The sequence below is a fragment of the Ambystoma mexicanum genome, chromosome 7q (genome assembly GCF_040938575.1).
Source record: "Ambystoma mexicanum isolate Mex_15411 chromosome 7q, UKY_AmexF1_1, whole genome shotgun sequence".
Lineage (NCBI taxonomy): Eukaryota > Metazoa > Chordata > Amphibia > Caudata > Ambystomatidae > Ambystoma > Ambystoma mexicanum.
The window spans coordinates 39,882,618-39,905,920 of record NC_090941.1 but is presented as its reverse complement, the minus strand read 5'-3'; the positions used below and the strand labels follow the sequence as shown (position 1 = coordinate 39,905,920).

The window sequence follows — 23,303 nt, the reverse complement described above, 5'->3', positions numbered from 1 at the left end:
GCCGGGAGACCATTTCAAATTGACAGGCCCTTAAATGATCCCTCTTTGTGAAATGCAGAAAGAAGAAAAAAAAACATTTCTATTGCAGTTTCAGGGCTAGAAGGGCTGATGGGGCAGCACCGGTTCATTCCGATGCTCTGGCATTCAGAAGAATGCATGCAATGGACATAAATCACACTCGTATGCATTGCACATCACCCTGCACATGTTGGAAACAATTGTGGGAGAATCTGTGTTATGCGCATTGCAAAGCGTATCCTCTTTGTGGTTTGTTAATGCGGGATGCTATTTGACACATGCAGAAATGCCCCTCTAGATCCTGCTATGTGCCAGGTTCTCTCATCTTTCGCCCCAAAGACACGCTCATCCAGACGCCCTTTTCTGAACTGGGAATAACTCTGTGCATGCAAAAAAGGCGATGCGCTAGGGCGTCTAGTCATTTGCGTATAAAAGAGTTCTCAGAACCCAGCCCAAGGCCTGATTCACAAATCCTAAAACTGGTGTAAATCTGGAGATGCCCAGAGCATCTTTGTGAAGCTCACATTCAAACGTTATTCACAAGGATTTGCTCAAGGGAATCTCCTCAATGTTTTTGATGTCTCCAGATTTGATCTAGTCGTATGCTTTGTGGGCAAGGTAGAAGGGCATCTCCTCATTTACTCCAAACCACATCTTTTTAACACAGGCCCATCGTTTTTGCTCAAGCTCAAGCAGACAATGTAAAATAACTCAGCCCCCCGGAATACATTGGGTTCACTTCACATACCAGCCATTATTTCATTCATTGGCTGTCAGCATTCACATGAGTGAGGGCCTATCGCCTGATGCCACCAACATGCCCCCAGCCTCTCTGAACCAGTAGAGCAATTTCTCAATATCTGCCCCAAAGACCCGGTCATGAAAAATTGCTCAAATCACAGAAATACCTTTGAATCCTGATGAAGGGGTAAAGTAGAGGCTGAAACTGAGGTTGCTGTCCTGAGTTGCAAAAATGTACCGATGGGTAACAAAAATTGACCATTGTTTGCAGTAGGAATTCCCCAGAAAAAAGAGAATTGGGGTATCCCCACTGCTCAATTATTCACCAAGGAGGAAAATAGCACATCTAGGTGTGTATCTTTGATACTTGCATTACGTGATCTTTTTGTGATTCGCCATATGCACATCTTTGCACATCTTTGCACATTTGTGTGCAACTGCAGGAAATAATACAAAAGCTATTTGAAGAATCCAGCCCATGTGCAACATGAGAATTGTAGGTTTCAAGATCGCTCTTATTGCAGGTCAATGTAGCATAGTTTTTTTGTGAAGCTGTCATTTTGCTTGCATCTGCTGTCGTTTCATTGACCCCATACTTATACCTTGTGGAAGTACATGTTTCTTCAACTGTTTCATCATTGTGCCAGGCCACCTGATATACTTCAAATTAGAGAAACATTTTGACTGTTTCTATTGAACATGATAGTTATTGAAATGTCCTTTAGTGCATTTTATTTACAATAGCTGACCCCTTGATCTCTAGAAACGTCATTATTATCATTATTATTATTATTATTACTATCATATTTATTGAGCACGGACATAGCTTCGAGAAGCAACGCAGCATTTTACAGAGGTATACAACAATACAGATACATAACGGAGCGCTTTTCAGAGGTAACAACAGAACAGATATACAGTGGGAACAGAGGGGCACAGAGAAGGGGTACAGCTTCAACAGGTGGCAGAGGCTGAGGGTCGGGCAGCGTTAGCGAGGCAGGTGGCGCATGGGGCAATGTGATGGCCTAAGTGTTGAGTCAGAGAGATTCTTTGAAGAGGTAGTACTTGAGTTATTTTCTGAATTGGAGGAGTGTGGGGGTGAGTCTGATGCTGATGGAGAGGAGGTTCCACAGTCTTGGAGTGTAGGCAGAGAAGACTTGTTTTCTGGTCCTTTGCTTTTTGCATCAGCAGATTAATAGTCTGCCTGTGTCATGGCTTCTGGTGGTGCGCTGTCCGCCGGAGATGCTGAATTTCTCTGCAAGGTAGCTTAGTGACTTGAGGGGGACTGCCTTATAGATGATGCAGCGAGACTTGAAGGTGATTTGTGCATGCAGTTGGAGCCAGTGAAGGTCAATGAATGGCAGGGTGATGTAGCTGTATCTGCATAGACCCTTGATGAGGCATGTGATTGTCTTTAGGACACTTTTCAGGGGCAGAAGGGAGGACAGTGGCAGGCCTTTGAGGCGTGCATTGCCCCATTCAGGTGGGATAGGACCAGTGCTTGAATGGTGGATCTAAACTTACGATTGTTTGTGCTTTTTCAGAGGCCTTAACGGGAACGGTGGTATTTTTGCAATTTGTTTATCTGATGTGTTTGGCATTGATATATTCAGTAGCAATGGAATCCACTTACGTGGCATTACGAGGAATAATTATCCTGCTACTTACAGGCTAGTTAAACTAATGTTTTGTACAGTGCTAAATGTTCAGACTACCCCCAAAAGTCGATGACCACATGTTTAACATGGGAATATAGTTCTTTGACAGGTACACTTTCTATATCCATATTTTTTCACATGTGCAGTTTGGCAGGAAAAGGGAATCCACTTATTTGCGTATTAATTGGTAGGTGCGCCTCAGTGGTAAAATCACAGAATGTCAGTCCTTCTTGCTGTGCTCTTTGCAAGTAAAGAAGTTGCAATTTCTGCGCCATGCAAGCCCATCAAAGGTTCTCTCTGTTGTGATTTGAAATAAGTGGAGAAAGAGCAGTACTCCGGTGATGGCACCGGGATGTTACAAACCAAGCCATCATATAACTTTACAGTAACTTAATAATAATTCTTACACTGAAAAGCAGATCCTGTGTGAACAGATACAAACGAGATCCAGATGTACAGCTTACCTCTATGTGATATTTGAACGACCGCCCAGGACATATACACACAGTTTTTACAGTGAGGTCAAAGAGGCACATGACTTTATGGTGGCTGTGCATGCTAAAATGTATTGAAACTTAGCATTGTCTAGTTGATAATAGTCAACTCACATGTCCATGGAACACCTATAGTCAACAGATTATTCAATAATAGGTGAAAAGATGGAACCAATTAATCCCCTCATTCAGCCCAGAACAATGCGTGTTCAGACAAAATATTAGTTTTGGTTCCATTTTGGGTAGTAGTTTTTGAATACTGCCTCCTTTCACTCCATCAGCTACCTTTTTCATGTCATTGACTGGTATTCCTAATGCTTAAGCATGAGCTTTCGACCGCTGTTAGGAACGTTTTTGTGTTTATGACTTTCCTCCATTGACTTCAATGGAGTACCCAGCGTACCTGCTTTCTGTCTGGATCCATACTGATGATTTGGAGTGAATTATGTCATTTTGCCTCACTCACATGCTTCTTTCATTTTGTTTGGGGTGCATTGCCCAGTCTCTACAGCTACCAGTACAGTGAATATGTATCTTTTTGTTTACTGTGTAGCACAATATACCTTCAGTGCAGTGGTGCAGGAATACCCTGTGTGCCTTTTATTTTTATTTAACTAATATCCCAGGCGGAGTTTTGGCAGCAGAGTTTGGCAGTCTGCAGCAGTGGAACTATCCAGTTTTTGATTCGAGTCTGTCTACAGTGTTTGCCTTCAAACAAGGCAGAGCTGCCCTTAAAAACTCCTTCCTGCCGCGGAGTGGCCGGAGAGTTTTGGCAGCAGAGTTTGGCAGTCTGCGGCAGTGGAGACTATCCTGGTTTTGATTCAAGTCTGTCTACAGTGTTTGCCTTCAAACAAGGCGGAGCTGCCCTTAAAAACTCCTTCCCGCCGCGTAGCGGCCGCAGAGTTTTCGCAGCAGAGTTTGGCAGTCTGCGGCAGTGGAGACTATCCTGGTTTTGATTCAAGTCTGTCTACAGTGTTTGCCTTCAAACAAGGCGGAGCTGCCCTTAAAAAACTCCTTCCCGCCGCAGAGTGGCCGCAGAGTTTTGACAGCAGAGTTTGGCAGTCTACGGCAGTCTCTGACACTCGACAGTGATGAGACGTGAACCTCAAGAGGAGGGACACCGGCTTCGAAGCCAGCGACCGCGTGGAGACAACGGACTGGAGCACCGAAGTCCACTGAAATTAATACAACAGATCACCAAGCCACTTTACTCAAACAAGAGAGGTAAGACCTCGGAAGACAAAAAATATAATTTCAATGAACAATATTCCCAGCAGCTTTCCCAAGCAACCCCACCCTCTCAAAGCACTTCAATACACTTGTGCCCCCATCTCTCAGAACTATCCCCAACATCCGACCTATCGGACACGAGTCCTGTGAATCAGCAGAATGCTAGGGTGGCTCCCTCTCAGGGCGACAGTGGGGCTCGGGAGGCGCTGTGAGGGATGTGGGCAGGGCTTGGGAAGCGGGGAGCCTAGAGAATCCAGGCAAAAAAGGGAATGGGACAGAGCTTAATCTGGCAATAGAGGAGGCGGACCAGAGGAAACCCATTGTAACATCCTGAACTCTGCCATCCGATACCTTGCAGAGCCATCTGAGCTCTTTAGAAACAGTGCCCGAAGATGACTTGATAGAGGAAGTTTTCAAGGAGGCGGCGTCGCCGGCTTACGAGCCATCTCCAGGGAGCTCCGCACAAGGAAACACCAGCAAAATGAACCCAACACTTAAACATCGAAACCTCCCCAAATCAGAATCAATAAGTTGTGACGCATTTAAACTCACAACAACAGTGAGAAATGGAAAATCCGAGCAAACTCAACGGGACCGCAACAAGCCCGCTCTTCAAAATGAAACGCTAAAGGAATTTCAAACTAAACATAAAATCACAACTGAAATAATCATTCATCCGGGTCCAAACATTGAATCTCTCCAAAGTCCACCCACACGAACAAACGAACAGGAATCTCAAAATGAGAGACAAACAGAGGACCCCGACACTACAACGAATGTGCAAATAACAGAAGAAAGAGACTCTTGCTCTGAAGATCTCTCAGACCTTATGAGAGAATTAGAAAACCCCATGAACTCAACTGATTTGGATGGGCAATACTCTAAATCAGGGAGAAAAACACTAAAGGAAAGTGGGACCAAAAAGAATCAATTGAAGGAAACTAAAAATACAAAACATTCTAGAAAGACTGGGAAACTGCAAGGATAGCATCCCATAATTACACAGAAGAGAGGGGTGTCTCATAAAATAAACTGAAAAGATGATAAAACAAAAAGAATATATAAAAAAGATCAATTTGAAAAGGCAGACATGTGTAGCAGGAGAAAGTGCACTGTCACACTTTTTCCATAGAAAACAACCTGAACTGCAGATCACTCTGGGAGAGTTATCGGATAAGAACAATTCTGTAGGGGGCGAACTCAGTCCGACAGCCCATACAACAGTTTTGCAGGGTTTACGTGGGCCGGACTTTCTTCAGAAAGGAACATTCAGATCACTGATGAAGATCGTCCATTTCAGTCCAAACAAATGTCAACAACAAATAATATAAATGGAAAAAGACCCTTCTGCATAATAAAACAAGTGAGCCTATGTCAAACAAGGATAAACCGTGAAACGAGAGCCCCAGCCTCAACAATGCGATGAAAGTAGGACCAATAGGCAGATAACATCTTCAGAGACCTCTTCCAACAATGTGATGGATAACGTAAGAAATGTGTCCCGAGGAGTAACATCACGGGATGAACAAATTGACAATGCTGATGGCCCAAAAGAAAACATACACAAAGGTATACCAATGCCAAGACACACCCCAGCTAAAGAGTAATTTTACACACCCAGGAAAAAAGATCAACGAAAATCCTGATGTAGAATATGTATCAACTCCTCTAAGCTCAAGAAGGAGAAAATCCATAAGGCTATCAGAAATAAACGAAAAAAAACCTGATCTGATGGGAATCATGTCAACAATAACCGTACCTTTGGCACCTTTTTCGAAGTTATATGAGGCATTAAACGATACGCTGAAGGATCATACATCATTAATTGCAATGATGTGCACAAAATTGACTTTCTTGGAATTAATGGCTCTGAAAAATCAAAAGATCAAATAGAAAGAAAAATCCTGGGAAATTAAACGGAAACCCAGAACGAAACGTAACTCAAAGATAAAACTACAGAAACAAAAAAAGTGAAATTATGACATGTAGTACACAGACAATTCCAATGAAAGGAACCCAACATGGAGGATCCAACCCACCTTTACTTTTCCAACTTGAGGGGGATGTTGTAAGAAAAAAAAAAGGGAGGCTGCAAAACAAACTCCTCCACTGTTAAAAGGAACAAAACAGGGAGACGAGAAAAACCACCTTGTGGATAACAAAAGCTCAAGCGTTCAACAAAAGAAGAAAATAACCCAAAATGGATGCATTGTTCTAGAGCTGAAAGAGATTAATAACTGCACCTCGCAACAAAGCAAAATTCAGAAATAAGCCTAAAACCCCCAAAAAACTACAGAGGAAGTCTACTTTCACAACCAATAGGTACAAGACAGTTTGGAGGGAGACGTGTAACTTTTGAAAGGGAACAATTGCAGATTTCAGCTAAACTGGAAAAAAAAGAAGAAAAGGATAAGGAGGAAAAAACTCACTGCACCACCTCAAAGAACTAGCCTCCAAGGAACTTCCCAAAAGGCCATATCAATAGGAGACAGTCTTCAACCTCAAGGGCATCAAATCAACAACCATATAGTGATCGACAAATCAGCCGACAGCATAATACCTAATGGAATTATCTCAGTACTCTGCAGAGGAGTCAGAATCAGATTTACATTTCGAAGCAGTGAACAATCAAAAGAACCAACTAAATGAAGCTGAGGAAAGTAAAGAAGCAACTCTCATGAAATCAACCCCTTTCATGACTCTAGCAAAAATATGTGAAAAAATCTAGAAGAATCGTCAATGGACGCCTAACACTTTGAAGCAGCGGGAAATATCTCGATCTACGGAAGCAAAGAAACCCCAGACTATCCACATACCGAAAAACAGATCACCTTCTACTCAACAAACCAACCATCAGACCAATAGAATCAGAATCAAGGTTTACATCAAAAGAGAAGATGGTGGTTCTAAATCAAGGATTAAAAGAGCAAGTGATAGAGAAAACCGAAATCCAACGGGTGAAACTTGGAGATCTCAAACGAGTGGAACACCAAGAAGGGAGGAAAGAGTCACGTACAGAGAAAAAATAAAGAGCGAGAGAAACTTTCTGCGTGAAACAATTGGGAAAAAATCAGTCCGCACAATTCTTAATAGAAAAAACATAATGACTCTGCTTTAGTGTATTCCAACATTAAGATTAATAAGAGCGGACAACATTAAAATTGTCGAATTCGGAGTCAGAGGCAAATTAGATAGCGTTTGACTTCACGTCCCTTCCCCAGTGGTCCAGTCATTGATAATGCAAGCAACCCAACATTTTATGATGCTGGGCTATGATTTGACGGAATGCCGGAACAACAACCAAAGGTCACGCAAAACAGTAAGAGCTAGAAACCTCCCGGAAACACTGTACAATCTCCCCAATGAAACACAAATAAAAATACAAACTATAGTTTGGGGGGAGGATGAGACGGAAGGAAGAAAAAAGGAAGAAGTACACCCTGTGATCAAAGATGAAACAAAACCCAGAAAAAGAAGGAATCTAAAGAATTAACTCTCGCACAACATATAAGGCAGTGTGAAGACGAACAAACCACTATTGAAGACTGATTTCACGAGAACCTTTAAAGATCCCCTGAAGCTGGGCAGAATACCCAAGGGCCCCATTCCGAAACTCATGATAACCTTCTCACCAGACGAAACCTTAAGGGGAAGAGATAGAAACATCAGAACACTGTGAGGAACATCTTCGAACCAAAGGATCTCAAAAATGGACCAGGATATCAAGAGCACTGACACAGGGAAAATGATGATAGCAACCCCAGGGGGCAGAAATCGACCAGGAGACTCTAAAGGAAAACTTGGAGAAACAAACTTCCATAAAACCGGGCTCATGGAATACGAGAGGTTTTACCCACCTACTCTCACCAAGTGACATACACTTAGGAGATTACGATGTCCTATGCTTCCAAGAACCCTGGCTATGTGACAAACCGCATATGGACGGCTATGAGACATACCTTTCACCAGCAGCTAAAGGACCCTCTGGCTGCCCATCATTGGGTCTATTGACCATGATTCGATCGAATAAGGAAGTCCATGTTGTACAATCACTGGAATATAGTATATTTTTCCAAGTTCTACTCCTAAACTGGGTGAGAATTCATTTGTCATCATGTCAAACAAATGGAGAAAGCGTAATCATAACGAACATCTACTGGAACCTGCTAGTGATGATTAACGACCAGTTTTTAAACCAAGCGAGTAACATCTTAGATAAAATATCTATAGATCAACAACCAATACATGTGATTATATGTGGAGATCTGAACCTGTCGTACCCAAAAATACGAAGGGAATATAATTTTGGAAACTCAAAGTCATTGACAATAAAAAGTGGAATTAAATGGGCTAAACTAATGAAGTCCAGATACCTGCACAATCTCCACCTTTTGAGAGACGACGATGAAGAATTCACCACAACCTGGGAAAAGGATAGTCTTTCAGCCACTCTGGACCACATTTTCTTAACACGAGAGTTCCTCTCATACATCACTAAATTTCAAGTTATTTGCACTAAACACAGTGACCATGATCTTCTTGCATTCGCCTGGATCTCGAACTATAAGATAAGAAAACGAATGACAGCAGAAATTGAGGAATCTAGTGGCAGAAACAGACTAAGACTAAATGCAATGGAGATTAAAAACCTAACTGTAAAATATACCAGGCCCGGTATACATCAAAATGAAATGAACACAGATAATGAACAGTTCCTAATTGTTTATCAACACAAGATTAATAGAGCAAACAAAAACCAAAACGGATAAAATCACACTTATGATAAGAAATTGGTTGAAGAGAGAAGGAAAGTAAGAAAAGCAAAGCACTTAGCAAATAAAACTAAACATGAAAAGGACATGGCAACAGCAATAGCAGTAAATAAAACCTACAATAACTGGTTATGATCCTACAGAGTTCTTTTGTACCAATCTGACGCAGAACAAATGCTAAATGTGATGAATGGACGTAAACCGAGGGAATTCTGGTCATTAATAAAAGAGACGACAGCCGACACAACTAACAGAATTCACAACTATGTTAGAGAAGATAAATGGATAAAACACTGTACGACACTCTTCATAATTCCCGGTGAGGAGAGACCAGCAAAGTATGAACCAGGGGAATCTGAGTGGGAACTTTCCTGTGATACAATAACTATTGCAGCTAAAATCCGGAAACTGAATAGCTCCAGGGCACACAGCCCTGATGGCCTAACAAATGCCCACTTGAAACAGGCACTGGAGGAATGGGCTTTATTCATTAACAAAGTCATTAAAAATATCATCAGAACAAAAACAATGGAAGAAATCTATCATAGAACGTTACAAGAGAAAGACCAAATAACTATAGACCGATAACTATAGACCGATAGCGCTGCTAGATGTTATTGGAAAGCTCTACGGCTCTATATTGCTGGACTGCTTCGAAACCTGGGCCAATGAGAAGGGCGTGACGGACCCATTTCAATCAGGCTTCGTTAAGGATGCCGGGAAGCTGGCCAATATCCTACAGATCAACATTCTAAAAGGTAGGATAAAGGAAGACCCAAAATCTTCATGGCATTTGTTGACCTGCTCCAGGCCTTTCACCAGGTCAATAGGGAGTTCTTATGGTAAAAATTACAGACGGAAGACTGTCTAGGAAGTATTCTGGAACAAATTCATGCATTGCATACTGAAACATCAATGTCAGTACGACTGACCCAACAAGGAACTCTCTCAAAATCCATCCAGACAGCAAGAGGGGTCAAACAAGGGTGCCTGTTGGCCCCTTCACTCTTCAATGCCTATCTATGGGATTTTAAAGAAACTGAGAAGTCTGTGTGAGCTTTTCCACCGACCCCGAGAGGTACATCAATATCCTGCCTATTATACAAGGATGATCTAATTCTTTTAGAGCAAACTCCCATAGGCCTCCAACGTCAGCTGGACAACCTGAGCCTTTACATTACAAAAAACAACTTGGAAATCAATACAACAAAAATAAAGATAATGACCTTTCAAAAGGTGCCAAGGATAAATGACAACTTTACATGGCACTTAGAGGGTGTAAACATCCAGACGGTGACTGAATTTAAATATCTGGGAGTCATCATGAGTAATAACCCTACAGAAGTAAACATGAAGCTAAGCCTACTGAATAAAGTTAAAAAGTTGACAGGTCAAGCAAAGGCGTTACTCGTTGACCCCAATTCTCCAATATTACCAGACAAAGGATGTACCCTCTCTAACTTATGGAGCCAAGGCTTTTCTAAACATACCACGTGGGCTATGGCAGAAGCTCGAAAGCTATTTTTGGAGAATCCTCCTAAATGTACTGCCATCAATCCCAATGACCCTGATCAGAAGAGAACTATGCCTTTCCTCATCACAGGCTATCATTGACAGAAACCGGATGATGCTATTCAGAAACATAATTCTTTCAGAGCGTTCAAACATCTTTGAAATTATCCATAAGGAACTGCACGACCCAAAAAGCACAGCTAGGAAAGCCTGGACACAGAAAATCCACCACACTTTGGATGAAATAGGTTCCTCAGAAGAAGAACTAAAGAACAATCCAACAAAAATAGCAACAAAACTGGAAAGACAGAATTGGATAAAAACATTGGATAAAGCAGAAGGATACAAGTCAGAAGCGCATTTAACACCAGTAAGCAGAAAACTGAATGACACACGACCATATCTGAAGAAATTCCCTAAGAAGCAATTGCGACAAACATTTATGAGCGCTCGCTTCAACGCCCTGATGACAAATGAAATAAGGGCCATTAGAGGAATATCGAGCACAAATACCTGCTGCTTTTTCGAGATGTTTGAGCAAAAGGAAACAGTTAGACACCTCCTCTTAGATTGCAAGGGACTTTCTAAAGAAAGAAATATTTGCATGGCCCACCTCTTTAAAGACCTCCAATTGTACACAGAAGATGAATGGTGGAACCACCTGATAGAGGGAGATAGGATAAGAGAGGTGATTGCAGTGACACAGTTCTTGCAGCAAATTTACTTTTCAAATCAAGGATTATCTCCTGAATGGAACAACTAAAAATCTCTGTTTCTGCTTGTATTTTTTTTTCTTTTCGCTGCCTTACTCCAGTACCCTCACGGTGGTGGTACTTGCTCTTGTCTGTCCCGACCTCTTATTCTGCACCTATTCCATCTTCTAATAATTTGGACTAACTTGAAGTGTGAAGGACAATGAATATACCTGTAAATTGTAAAAAAAAATGTTCAAACATTTTAAATAAACAAAAAGAAAAATATCTCAGTTACTTGTGTGATGTTTACTGAATGGGCTGTATACAGTGAACCATTGTATATTTTTCCCTCTGCACATCAGTGCACCTTTACTTTTTACTGTGATAAAGCCTTTTGCGTACCATATACTCAAAGTGGATGTTCTTGATGGCACGGGTGCTGTTCTCTTGGCCATTTTATTTCCTTTCCAAAAGGGTAATTTGTAGTTGTCTAGCACTGGAGCTGGTCAGTGCTTTGTGCGAGCTACCTGGCTGAAACTGGGGTTTGACACTGTCTGGATACAATCCACACTTTAGCCTGGATATGTCCTGTTGCTGTGCAGATTGTGAGGTGTTAGGCTGGTCAACCTCTCCTGTTTGAAAGTTACAGATCAATTCCATATCTAGGCTGTAGTAGCCCCCAGCCTGATTCATTGATATTGATATTGATATTTTATTTCTATTGCGCTCGTACACAAGTGTTTCAGAGCGCGACAAGGCAAGGGAGGGGAACAGGGGAGAACAAAACAACAATCTCTGGATAAAAGGGGCAGACCTGAAGCCATTCGAGGGTGTCGCCCACAAAATCCAAGCATCTGAAGCTGAAGGACCTCCAGAGTGCCAGCGGAGGACGGCTGCTGTGCTGAGATTGGCCAAGCCAACTCTGTGTTTGGGACCTCTTCCTTCAAATCAATTTGAACATGTGCTTTCCTCCACTAGCCTTGTGGGATCCAGAAGTATAAAGCCCTGCTCTGTATCAACATGTTTTAAGAGCAAAGTCTGTTGAGTAGAAGATGTCCAGACAGGTAAGTGCAAAAATAAAGAAACTATTTATTCAGTTCAGAACCACATCATTTTTAAACCCACCATACCTTTGTTGGTAGTTTATAAACATGCCCCAATGCCCCAATCACCAGAATGTCAAGACTATACTGCACTAATGATCGCAAATAGGCATCAAACCAGGTATGTAGTTGTCTGGCAGCCTTGATAAATGACTGTGTTGGTTAAATAAGGCTATGTGTAAAGGAGCGCTGCCCAGTAAGAAAATGACAATTTCCTGGAGAAGAAGGCTTTCATTTGGGCTACTTTGCATTTCACCATGCCTTGCTGATGTGGTTCAGAAATGGAGGTGAACTTCTAGCGATGGCTACTAGGTGGCGTTGGCATGTGTGACTTGGTCCGAAAGGATATGTAGATATATTCACTGAAGAAACCTTAGTTAAGGTAGAGTTAAGTTGCACAGATTTAACACACCAAACCCTTGAAATTCAGCAGATAAAATTAACTCGGTGTCATCTTTGATGTCCTAGGTATTAGTCTTAGCAGTGCATGGTAAGTAAGTAAGTAACTGCATTTCCTAAGGACGAACCATGGCCCGAACGCATCTGGGTGCTAACAGCAACTGGTGAGGCACTTCAACAAAACTATAAATCAAAACAGGAAAGTTTAAAGAGTTTTTCAAAAGAGGAGGTGGTCAGAGATCCCTCGCAGATAGCTAGGAAGAGAGTTCCACGGTACCTGAGCCAGGACAGAAAAGGATCGTCCTCCAGCCTCTGACTTGTAAAAACGCGGGACTTCCAAAAGATTTTGGGAAGCTGATCACAGAGGATAGATTGGGACATAGCAGGTATGCTTCCTTCGAAGAAAAATACGACCTGAGAGATTGATAGCGTGATGTACAATGCATAAAACCTTAAACTTCATACGGCTTCTCACACAGGGCCAATGAAGCTCAGTCAACAACACAGTTGACTGAGAAAGTCTAGGAGCATTCATAGCTAAATGTGCTGCAGATCTTGTCAAATCTGAGGCTCTGGACTAAAATATCAGACTGCCCAAGGTAAATACCATTGCAATAGTCCAGAGAGCCCATAAAAGAGGCAGTGACCGCTGAGGAACGAAACTGAAATGGCATAAATGGAAACATCTTCTTTAAAGATTTAAGCATAAGGTAGTCAGCTTTACAACCAGAAGGTATCTGAACTTCACGCAAGCTAGTAGGAAGAGGCATTATACCTAGACTCTTAACACAAGCACCAGGAACAGGGCAGGGGCCCAAAGAATGCGGCCAAAAATCAGAGTTCCAAAGGGAACAGGAATTTGCAGAGCCAACCACCAGAATCTCTGTTTTCTCCCCATTTAGCTTCAGCCAGGTCCTAGACATCCAGCTACCAATCTCTATTAAACACTCCTTAAGCTTAAAGAGAGTATCTGAGAACGGGGCACCTAGATGGAAAACCAGATGAGTATCACTGGCATACATATAGAAATGAATACCATGGGAAGAAATAAGGTCAGCAAGAGTACTCAAGAGGACATAGATATAAATCAAAAGAAAGCTGATATAGGGAGGACTCCTGAGGCACCTCACAGGAGGTAGAAGATGACACAGAACAAAAAGGAAATAAAGAAACTGCCGTTGGAGAAAAAAGAAGCAAACCATGCTAAATGGGCAACAGACAGCCCAGTCATCTCCAAACATTGAAAAATAATCTCGTGATATATGGTATCAAATACTACAGAGATGTCCAGGAGAATTAAAACTCTGACCTCCCTGCAGTCCTGAAGTAGTGCCAGATTGTAAAGAATGAAGATCATAACCGACTCTGTCCACGTGTATGGCCTAAAGCTGACTCGAAAATAATGCAGATAGCCTTTGTCTTAAAAACACAGGGGTAGTTGAGGGGGTAATAATAACCTCCACATGTTTCATGAGAACAGGGCGCAATGAAATGGGATGATAACTATCAGGAACTTCTGGAATAAGTTGAGGCTTTTTCAGAAGGGGGAGACCACGGTGTGCTTCAAAGAGGCAGAAATAACTCCACTAGAGAAAGAGAAATTGAGGGCTGTTGTAAGCAACACAATGCAGTCCACAGGGAGAGACTGAATAAGATAAGGAGGAATGGGGTCAGAAAGAGATGTCCATTTAAGTTTGCAGACGGCTTGGAAAACAATCTCATCAGTGAAAGATTTAAAGTAAAAAGAGGAGAGTTCACGGATAGTGTGTGCTCCCAAAGAGGAAATCAAAACAGGATTACTAGATCCAGTGAGTACAATCAAACTCCTGATTCTATCAATCTTATCCACAAAGAAGGAGCTGATCAAATCACAAACTTCTTGAGAAGGAGAATCTATGGTGGTGGGTGAGTTATGGTTGCATATCTTACCATACATTTCTTTGGTTTTTCGATTTTACCTTGCAATCATAACCTCCCTTTAACAAAGGTTTTTGCAATGAATTTCATAGGTTTTTATTAGTGCAACTTAAACATAACATCCCCTTAACAACATTCTGTCAATTAATTTCATAGTTTTTTTTTATTAGTACAACTTAACCAAAATGTCCTTTAACAAAGTTTTTTCAGGGAATTTCATAGGTTTCTATTAGTGCAATTTAACCATTTACAGGCCGATTCATGGAATAAATGTGCGCCGAAAATTCCGGCGCAGAGGGGCCTATACGTGCGCTGCGCCGAAAAATAGCGAAAAGCGCAGGGAAACCAGCGCACGTCGATTCATGGAAGTCCGTGCGTAAGAAAAGCATAGGACGTGCGCTGAAAAAGTGCGCGGCGCACGCCGGCGCACAGGTCAACCAACGGCGTGCGCCACGGCCACTGCGCTATCACTCCGAGCGCAGCGCACAGCTCTAAAGTAGGCGGAACAAAGGGCGGGACACTCGGAATGGGGAATAAAATGGGGCACAACACTCGGAATGGGGAAGAATGTGGGCGGCACGGGGAAGTACAGGAGGCAAGTGCGCGGAACGCCCACACGCTCTCCGGCAACACGTATTCATGGATTCGAACAGGGCAAAACAGCGCTCGATCAAACCAGCGCACAGGCCCAAAAACGTACGCCACAAGTAAGCAGACGAAAGTGCGCCAAAACCTGCGCCAACAAATACCACCCACATACAGCAATGGGCCATACCGTGACCCCAAAGGACTAATGATGTGCAAAGGTGTACGCCATTTACACGGACACCCACTGTTCAAAAATTCGCGCGTGTGTGTACAACGGGTTGCGCGAGAAGTCACTCGCGCGATTGCCCTGGGTACGTGTATCCCGGGGTGCGGGGAAGTCCCACACGCGATTGCCCTGGCCACGTCGATACCAGGGGTGCGTGTGAAGTTCCACACGCGAAAAGCCAGGGTACGTCATTTACAGGGGTGCACGGGAAGTTTCACACGCGAAAAGCTAGGCTACGGGAATTCCAGGGGTGCGCGTGAAATCCTACACGCGAAAAACTAGGGTACGTCATTTACAGGGGTGCGCGGGAAGTTTCACACGCGATTACAGCAGGGTACGTGTATTTCAGGGGTGCGCGGGAAGTTCCACACGCGAATAGCCTGGCCGCATGTATTTCAGGGGTGCGCGGGAAGTTCCACACGCGAATAGCCTGGGCGCGTGTATTTCAGGGGTGCGCGGGAGGTTCCACACGTGAATAGGCTGGGCGCGTGTATTACAGGGGTGCGCGGGAAGTCCCACACGCGATTACAGCAGGGTACGTGTATTTCAGGGGTGCGCGGGAATTTCCACACGCGAATAGCCTGGGCGTGTGTATTTCAGGGGTGCGCGGGAATTATCACACGCGATTTGGCTTGGTACGTGTATTACAGGGGTGCGCGCGAAGTCCCACACGCGATTACAGCAGGGTACGTGTATTTCAGGGGTGCGCGGGAAGTTCCACACGCGAATAGCCTGGCCGCGTGTATTTCAGGGGTGCGCGGGAAGTTCCACACGCGAATAGGCTGGGCGCGTGTATTTCAGGGGTGCGCGGGAAGTTCCACACGCGAATAGCCTGGGCGCGTGTATTTCAGGGGTGCGCGGGAAGTTCCAAACGCGAATAGCCTGGGCGCGTGTATTTCAGGGGTGCGCGGGAATTTCCACACGCGAATAGGCTGGGCGCGTGTATTTCAGGGGTGCGCGGGAATTTCCACACGCGAATAGGCTGGGCGCGTGTATTTCAGGGGTGCGCGGGAAGTTCCACACGCGAATAGCCTGGGCGCGTGTATTTCAGGGGTGCGCGGGAAGTTCCACACGCGAATAGCCTGGGCGCGTGTATTTCAGGGGTGCGCGGGAATTTCCACACGCGAATAGGCTGGGCGCGTGTATTTCAGGGGTGCGCGGGAATTATCACACACGATTTGGCTTGGTACGTGTATTACAGGGGTGCGTGCGAAGTTACACACGCGATTAGGCTGGGTGGGTCCTGTCACCCTCGACGGCCCCTGCAGGCAGCCCACAAAACAGGGGACTACCCTGCACACCTGCTCATGTCTCCCACCACCCCCACCCCCCCAGTCACCAGGGGTACCCTCCACCAGGCCCCCACTCATGTCTCCCACCACCCCCACCCCCCCAGTCACCAGGGGCACCCTCCACCAGGCCCCCAACCATGTCTCCCACCACCCCCACCCCCCCAGTCACCAGGGGCACCCTCCACCAGGCCCCCAACCATGTCTCCCACCACCCCCACCCCCCACCATCCAGGGGCACCCTCCACCAGGCCCCCACTCATGTCTCCCACCACCCCCACCCCCCACCATCCAGGGGCACCCTCCACCAGGCCCCCACTCATGTCACCCACCACCCCCACCCCCCCAGTCACCAGGGGCACCCTCCACCAGGCCCCCACTCATGTCACCCACCACCCCCACCCCCCCAGTCACCAGGGGCACCCTCCACCAGGCACCCACTCATGTCTCCCACCACCCCCACCCCACAGCAGTGCAGGGGCAGCCTCCACCAGGCCCACACTCATGTCTCCCACCACCCCCACCCCCCCAGTCACCAGGGGCACCCTCCACCAGGCCCCCAACCATGTCTCCCACCACCCCCACCCCCCACCATCCAGGGGCACCCTCCACCAGGCCCCCACTCATGTCTCCCACCACCCCCACCCCCCCAGTCACCAGGGTCACCCTCCACCAGGCCCCCAACCATGTCTCCCACCACCCCCACCCCCCACCATCCAGGGGCACCCTCCACCAGGCCCCCACTCATGTCTCCCACCACCCCCACCCCCCAGCAGTGCAGGGGCAGCCTCCAACAGGCCCCCAACCATGTCTCCCACCACCCCCACCCCCCAGCAGTGCAGGGGCAGCCTCCACCAGGCCCACACTCATGTCTCCCACCACCCCCACCCGCCAGCAGTGCAGGGGCAGCCTCCACCAGGCCCCCAACCATGTCTCCCACCACCCCCACCCCCCAGCAGTGCAGGGGCAGCCTCCACCAGGCCCACACTCATGTCTCCCACCACCCCTACCCCCCAGTCACCAGGGGCACCCTCCACCTGGCCCCCAACCATGTCTCCCACCACCCCCACCCCCCCCAGTCACCAGGGGCACCCTCCACCAGGCCCCCACTCATGTCACCCACCACCCCCACCCCCCCAGTCACCAGGGGCACCCTCCACCAGGCCCCCACTCATGTCTCCCACCACCCCCACCCCCCAGCAGTGCAGGGGCAGCCTCCACCAGGCCCCCAACCATGTCTCCCACCACCCCCACCCCCCAGCAGTGCAGGGGCAGCCTCCACCAGGCCCACACTCATGTCTCCCACCACCCCCACCCCCCCAGTCACCAGGGGCACCCTCCACCAGGCCCCCAACCATGTCTCCCACCACCCCCACCCCCCCAGTCACCAGGGGCACCCTCCACCAGGCCCCCACTCATGTCACCCACCACCCCCACCCCCCCAGTCACCAGGGGCACCCTCCACCAGGCCCCCACTCATGTCTCCCACCACCCCCACCCCCCAGCAGTGCAGGGGCAGCCTCCACCAGGCCCACACTCATGTCTCCCACCACCCCCACCCCCCCAGTCACCAAGGGCACCCTCCACCAGGCCCCCACCCATGCCTCCCACCACCCCCACCCCCCGCCACCAGGGGCACCCTCCACCAGGCCCCCACTCATGTCTCCCACCACCCCCACCCCCCAGCACTGTGGGGAACCTGCCAGCAGGCCCCCACACATGTCCCCCTGGCCCCAGGTCCTGACGATACACAATCATGGCAGTAATGGCCAGCATACCCAGCACAAACACCCAGGCAAGGTTTGCATCCACCCACATAGTGAATGCAATCACATGACACAACCCCAATGCCAAGTATGCAAAAGAACACATGTCCGTCACACACACATACACAATGGGTGCAAGTGAATGTCAAAACCCATATCATGACATGTAACAAACCAATGAGAAAATAACACAAGTGTAAGAAAATATAAAAAATGTATTAAATACCAAAAATAAGTGAAATTTTCAAACATACAACGATGTGGCTAAGTAAATAAATGGTCCATGTCCGAGAACAAAAGTGATAAACAAAAAAACAAAGGAAAAAAAAATTAAAATGAATTTGTCCAAAGCAATATCATGTAATAGGAAATTAATGAAAAACCATTACGTCATGGTGAAAACAATAAGAAATTAAAAAAATGTATCTCCCAAAAAAACAAACTATATACAGGAATGTTCCAGGGTCCATGAGCCCAACACCAAAAATGAAACCTACCACTAACTAATGAAAAATATATGTACAAAAAAGTGGCCATTGTCCGAGCGGTCCAAAATAATAAAAATAAATAAAGGAAACCTAGCACTAACTAACTAAATAACTATATACAAAGGCAGCGGGCAAGTCCTGCGGCTCACTTGGTGATGTTGCTGGCCAGGGCATCATCGAACTCCATGTCGATGTCCTGGAGGCGGGACTCTGTCCTGGCCCCGAGGTCTCGCAGGGACAACCCCATGTCCACCTCAAACTCCCTGCGAGCTTCCTCGAGGCACTCAGCCCGCCTCAATGCCCGACGCATGGAGAACTCCGCCCTGACCATGGCGAGCCGCTCCTCTTCCGCCCGCTGCCGCTCCGCACCTATCCGCTGGCCAAACTCCTCCCACACGGAACACACCACCATCCCAGGGTTGCCCTGCCCTCCGGCCGATGCCTGCCCCTCGGATCTTGATGGCCCCGAGCCATGATGCCTCCCACGTCGAGCCCGCTGCTGCCTCCGACGCCACTGCCTCTGCCAGCACGACGGCATCCAGGCTGATGGAAACCACCGACGCCGTCGTGCACGTGCCCTGCCCGATGATGCCGTCACATCTTCCATCTGCTGGGGTCCACTTGCTGTGTTGTCCACCCCTGCTGGACCTCCGACTCCCAACTGTGGCAGGGATGGGATCCCCACCGAGCTGGCTGCATTGGTCGGGGCAGGTCCACAGGGGGCCCTGGTGGCATCTGGGCCGGAAGACGGCAAGGAGAACGACCGGTGGATAGCCTGCACAGAGGAGGAGAGGGCCGTCAGATTGGCCAACACATGCAGGAAACCCCCGAACATGGCCGATCCCAATTGGGCCACGCCGGCACGGTGCACTTCGTGATGACGTGCGTGCTCCTCCCGGGAAGCACGCACGTCATCACGAATCACAGCCGTGCGCATCGCGACCCCAATCAGGACCTTCTCCACGCGGCCAGGGGTTACCACGTCCGCAGGTGGAGGGGAGTCAGGTGACATGGACATCCCCTCTACCTGCGGACGGGCCTGGGACGGGGCATCCCTGCTGGTGCATGGTGGTGCACTCACAGGGTCAGGGACAGTGACATGCACAGGCCCCTCCACGGTGACCTGTGCTGCCTCCTGCCCCTGGCCCTGGACTGCACCACTTGCACCAGCAGGGATGCTCCCACCAGGCGCCATGTGTGCACCAGTGTCGGCCTCCTCCTCCTCTGTGCAAACCACCAACCTGGATGGCTCCTCACCGTCTCCCGCCGTAGCAGGCCCCTGTGGGGGCTCACCCACCCCTTCTGCTGCAGCCGTGGGGGCATCCCCGCCGCCTTGCTCCACAGCGCCGTCTCCGCCCTCTTCTTCACTAGCCACTGCGTAGAGGGAGACAAAGGACACAAGCATCAGGCTACTGTACAATGGTCCCCTAGACAGGAAGCAATAGCAGATGAGCACCACTGTCAAAGTACACTTCCATCATGTCCCTCCACAACACATGGGTCAGTCCAGGCAAAACACACACAGTAACAGGCATGGTGCATGCCATGGACATTTCCATGCATGTCCAATGGACTCTAGAAACATTCAATGATATGTAACTCACATGCATCATGGCTCATGCATATCACATGCACACACTTCACCTCAGTCACATCCATCTGGCCCCAAACACACCGAACACAGGCGAAACAAGGGTAAGTTGGGTGCGTCACTGAATCTGTGCATTGTCACACACATGTGTCATGCATCCATGGCATGCACAAGTCACAGACACGCAGGTCAGGCACACAGACATGGCTACCATATATGTACCTGGCATCAGCACCCATCCTTCACCCCCATCCATGTCCAGGTACAGAGACTGGCATGCTCTCATGTCCAAAATCTGCATAGGGCTCCCCATGCCGCATTTCAACACATGCAACAACCATGTGGGTCACACATCACTGGTCGCACATGCATTACCATGATGTCCCTGCACACATACATGCATACATGGCCCATGGCACACATACAGGCAAGTATCATAGAACCAGCACACCGCAACATGCCCTGTCTCACACAGTAATGCTTGGACACATACCGCTCAACTCCAGACGGGCCTCCCTCTCAAGGACCTGGGCGTGGAGCGCTGGGCGTACGCGTTCCAGGACCCTCTTCTGGATGGAACTCATGCGGCCCCGGCCCCCCTCCACGAGGCGCCGGGCCTTCACAAGGGTCCTGGACCTCAAGTCCTCCCAGCGCTTCTTGATCTTCTGGACGTTGCGGGTTGCCACCCCCTCCGCGTTGATGGCAACCACACAGTCGGCCCAGATCCTCTCCCGTCCTTCCTTGCTGGCGCGGGACGATCCAAAGAGGGCATCATACTGCCCCAGGACATGCTCCACCAGGACACCAACTTCGGTGGCAGTGAAGCTGGTGCCCCTCTGCCCCTCTGGCCTGGGGTTGCCACTGGTGCCAGATGTGGAAGTGCCCGACATGGCAACCCCAGAGGCAGGTGTGGGTGGGCAACTGGGTCCTGGGGCTGGGCTGTGGAGCGATGTAATCCCAGTTGGGAGTCTTCAGTTCCAGCAGGGGTGGACACAGCAACTGGACCCCTGCAGATGGCTGATGTGCAGGCACCAAATGGCAGGGCACGGTGGCAGCAGGCAGACAGGCAGGCAGGCAGCAGCAGATAGCACGTGGGAGGCTGCTCGGGGCACTGGGGGGCAGTAACTCGGCCTTCTGGGCAGGAGCGTGGTGTTCCCTGTGTTTTCGGGTGGCCAGCTTGATACGGAGTGATTTGGCACGTGAAAATCCTGCACGTCAGCGTGAAATCCGAGGAAAGGCCCTTAGCGCGTAAGCGCGTCAGCACGCATACGCGATTCTATTGGACCAGAGTCCCTCAGCGCGTAAGCGCGTCTGACGTGACCCGCACGGGCGTTCCCCACTCAGCACGTGATGACGGAACACACGTGGAAATACTGCACGTCAGAGTGTCATCGCGTGATTGGCCTATGTACGTGTATTTCATTGCGTGTAATTGGACAAAAGTGCGCGTACACGCGATTGGCCTATGTACGTGTATTTAATGGGTGCGCGGCCACTTACACACGCAAGTACGTCAGCGCACCTGTATCCCATGGTGCGTGTGAATTTCCACACGCTATTGGACTGGGAACTGGATTCCAGGGGTGCGCGGGTCACACGCTGTATCCCGTGGTGCGTGTGAATTTCCACACGCTATTGGACTGGGAACTGGATTCCAGGGGTGCGCGGGTCACACGCTGTATCCCGTGGTGCGTGTGAATTTCCACACGCTATTGGACTGGGAACTGGATTCCAGGGGTGCGCGGGTCACACGCTCGCCTAGAACACGCGCAAAGCATAAAATTGCGGACTTTAACAATAACAAGCTCAGACGCCAGGATGAACATACCGTTCCTAGCAGCAGTGGCAGTGGGCTACCAAAGGAGGAGGAGGAGGATAGTCAGGGCCAGAATATTCACACCCAGAACCAGCCTTTTCGGGATGCCTGATGACCAGGTGTATGGGAGGTACAGGTTTCCACCACACATCATACTGGACCTGGTGACTGAGTGGGAGGATGACCTCACATCACCCACCCTGTGCTCCCAAGCACTCAGCCCCCTGGAGAAGGTCCTCAATGTACTGCACTTCTTAGCCACTGGATCATTTCAGCGGACAAGTGCCATAGTGGGTGGGGTGTCACAGGCCACCCAGTCACGCTGCCTACACCAGGTCTTGAACATCATCACTGCACGCCCATCAGTCCGCAGGCACATATACCTGCCCAGAACACCTGCAGAAAGGCATGCTGCCGCCCTGGATTTTTACGGAGTGGCACGATTCCCCAAAGTGCTAGGTGCCATCGACTGCACCCATGTGGCTCTATGTCCCCCCAGGGCATCAGAGCACATCTATAGGAACCGCAAGCACTGGCATTCCATCAACGTGCAGGTAGTATGTAATGCCAAGGGAATCATCACCTCAGTATATGCCAACTATCCCGGGTCCACCCACGACAGCTTCATTTACCGAATGTCCACCCTATGCCGGGACATAGATGCTGGGCGGCATGGCGATACATGGCTGCTTGGTGAGTATGTATGCCACTGCACATGCATGCATGTTGGATACTGAGCAAGGTCACAACCCCACCAATGATACCAATCACCACCTCCACAGGGGACAGTGCCTACCCTCTCAGCCCCCACATGATGACGCCAATTCGGAACCCCACCACGCCACCCCAGGTAAGATATAACACAGCCCACATTACAACCAGGGGCATGGTGGAGCGCACATTCGGAGTGCTAAAGTCACGCTTTCGCTCCCTTGACCGTTCTGGCGGGCAGCTGTTATACGCTCCCCCAGTAGTGTGCAGGATCATAGTGGCAGCATGT

The 23,303-nt window shown here is 48.2% G+C and overlaps 1 protein-coding gene across 1 annotated transcript in view; it reads left to right on the top strand.

The window, feature by feature from the left end:
* The window catches only part of CNKSR2 (connector enhancer of kinase suppressor of Ras 2), a 2,376,238-nt gene that overhangs the window by 2,014,827 nt on the left and 338,108 nt on the right, over positions 1 to 23,303 (top strand). The gene's annotated exons all lie outside the window — the stretch shown is intronic.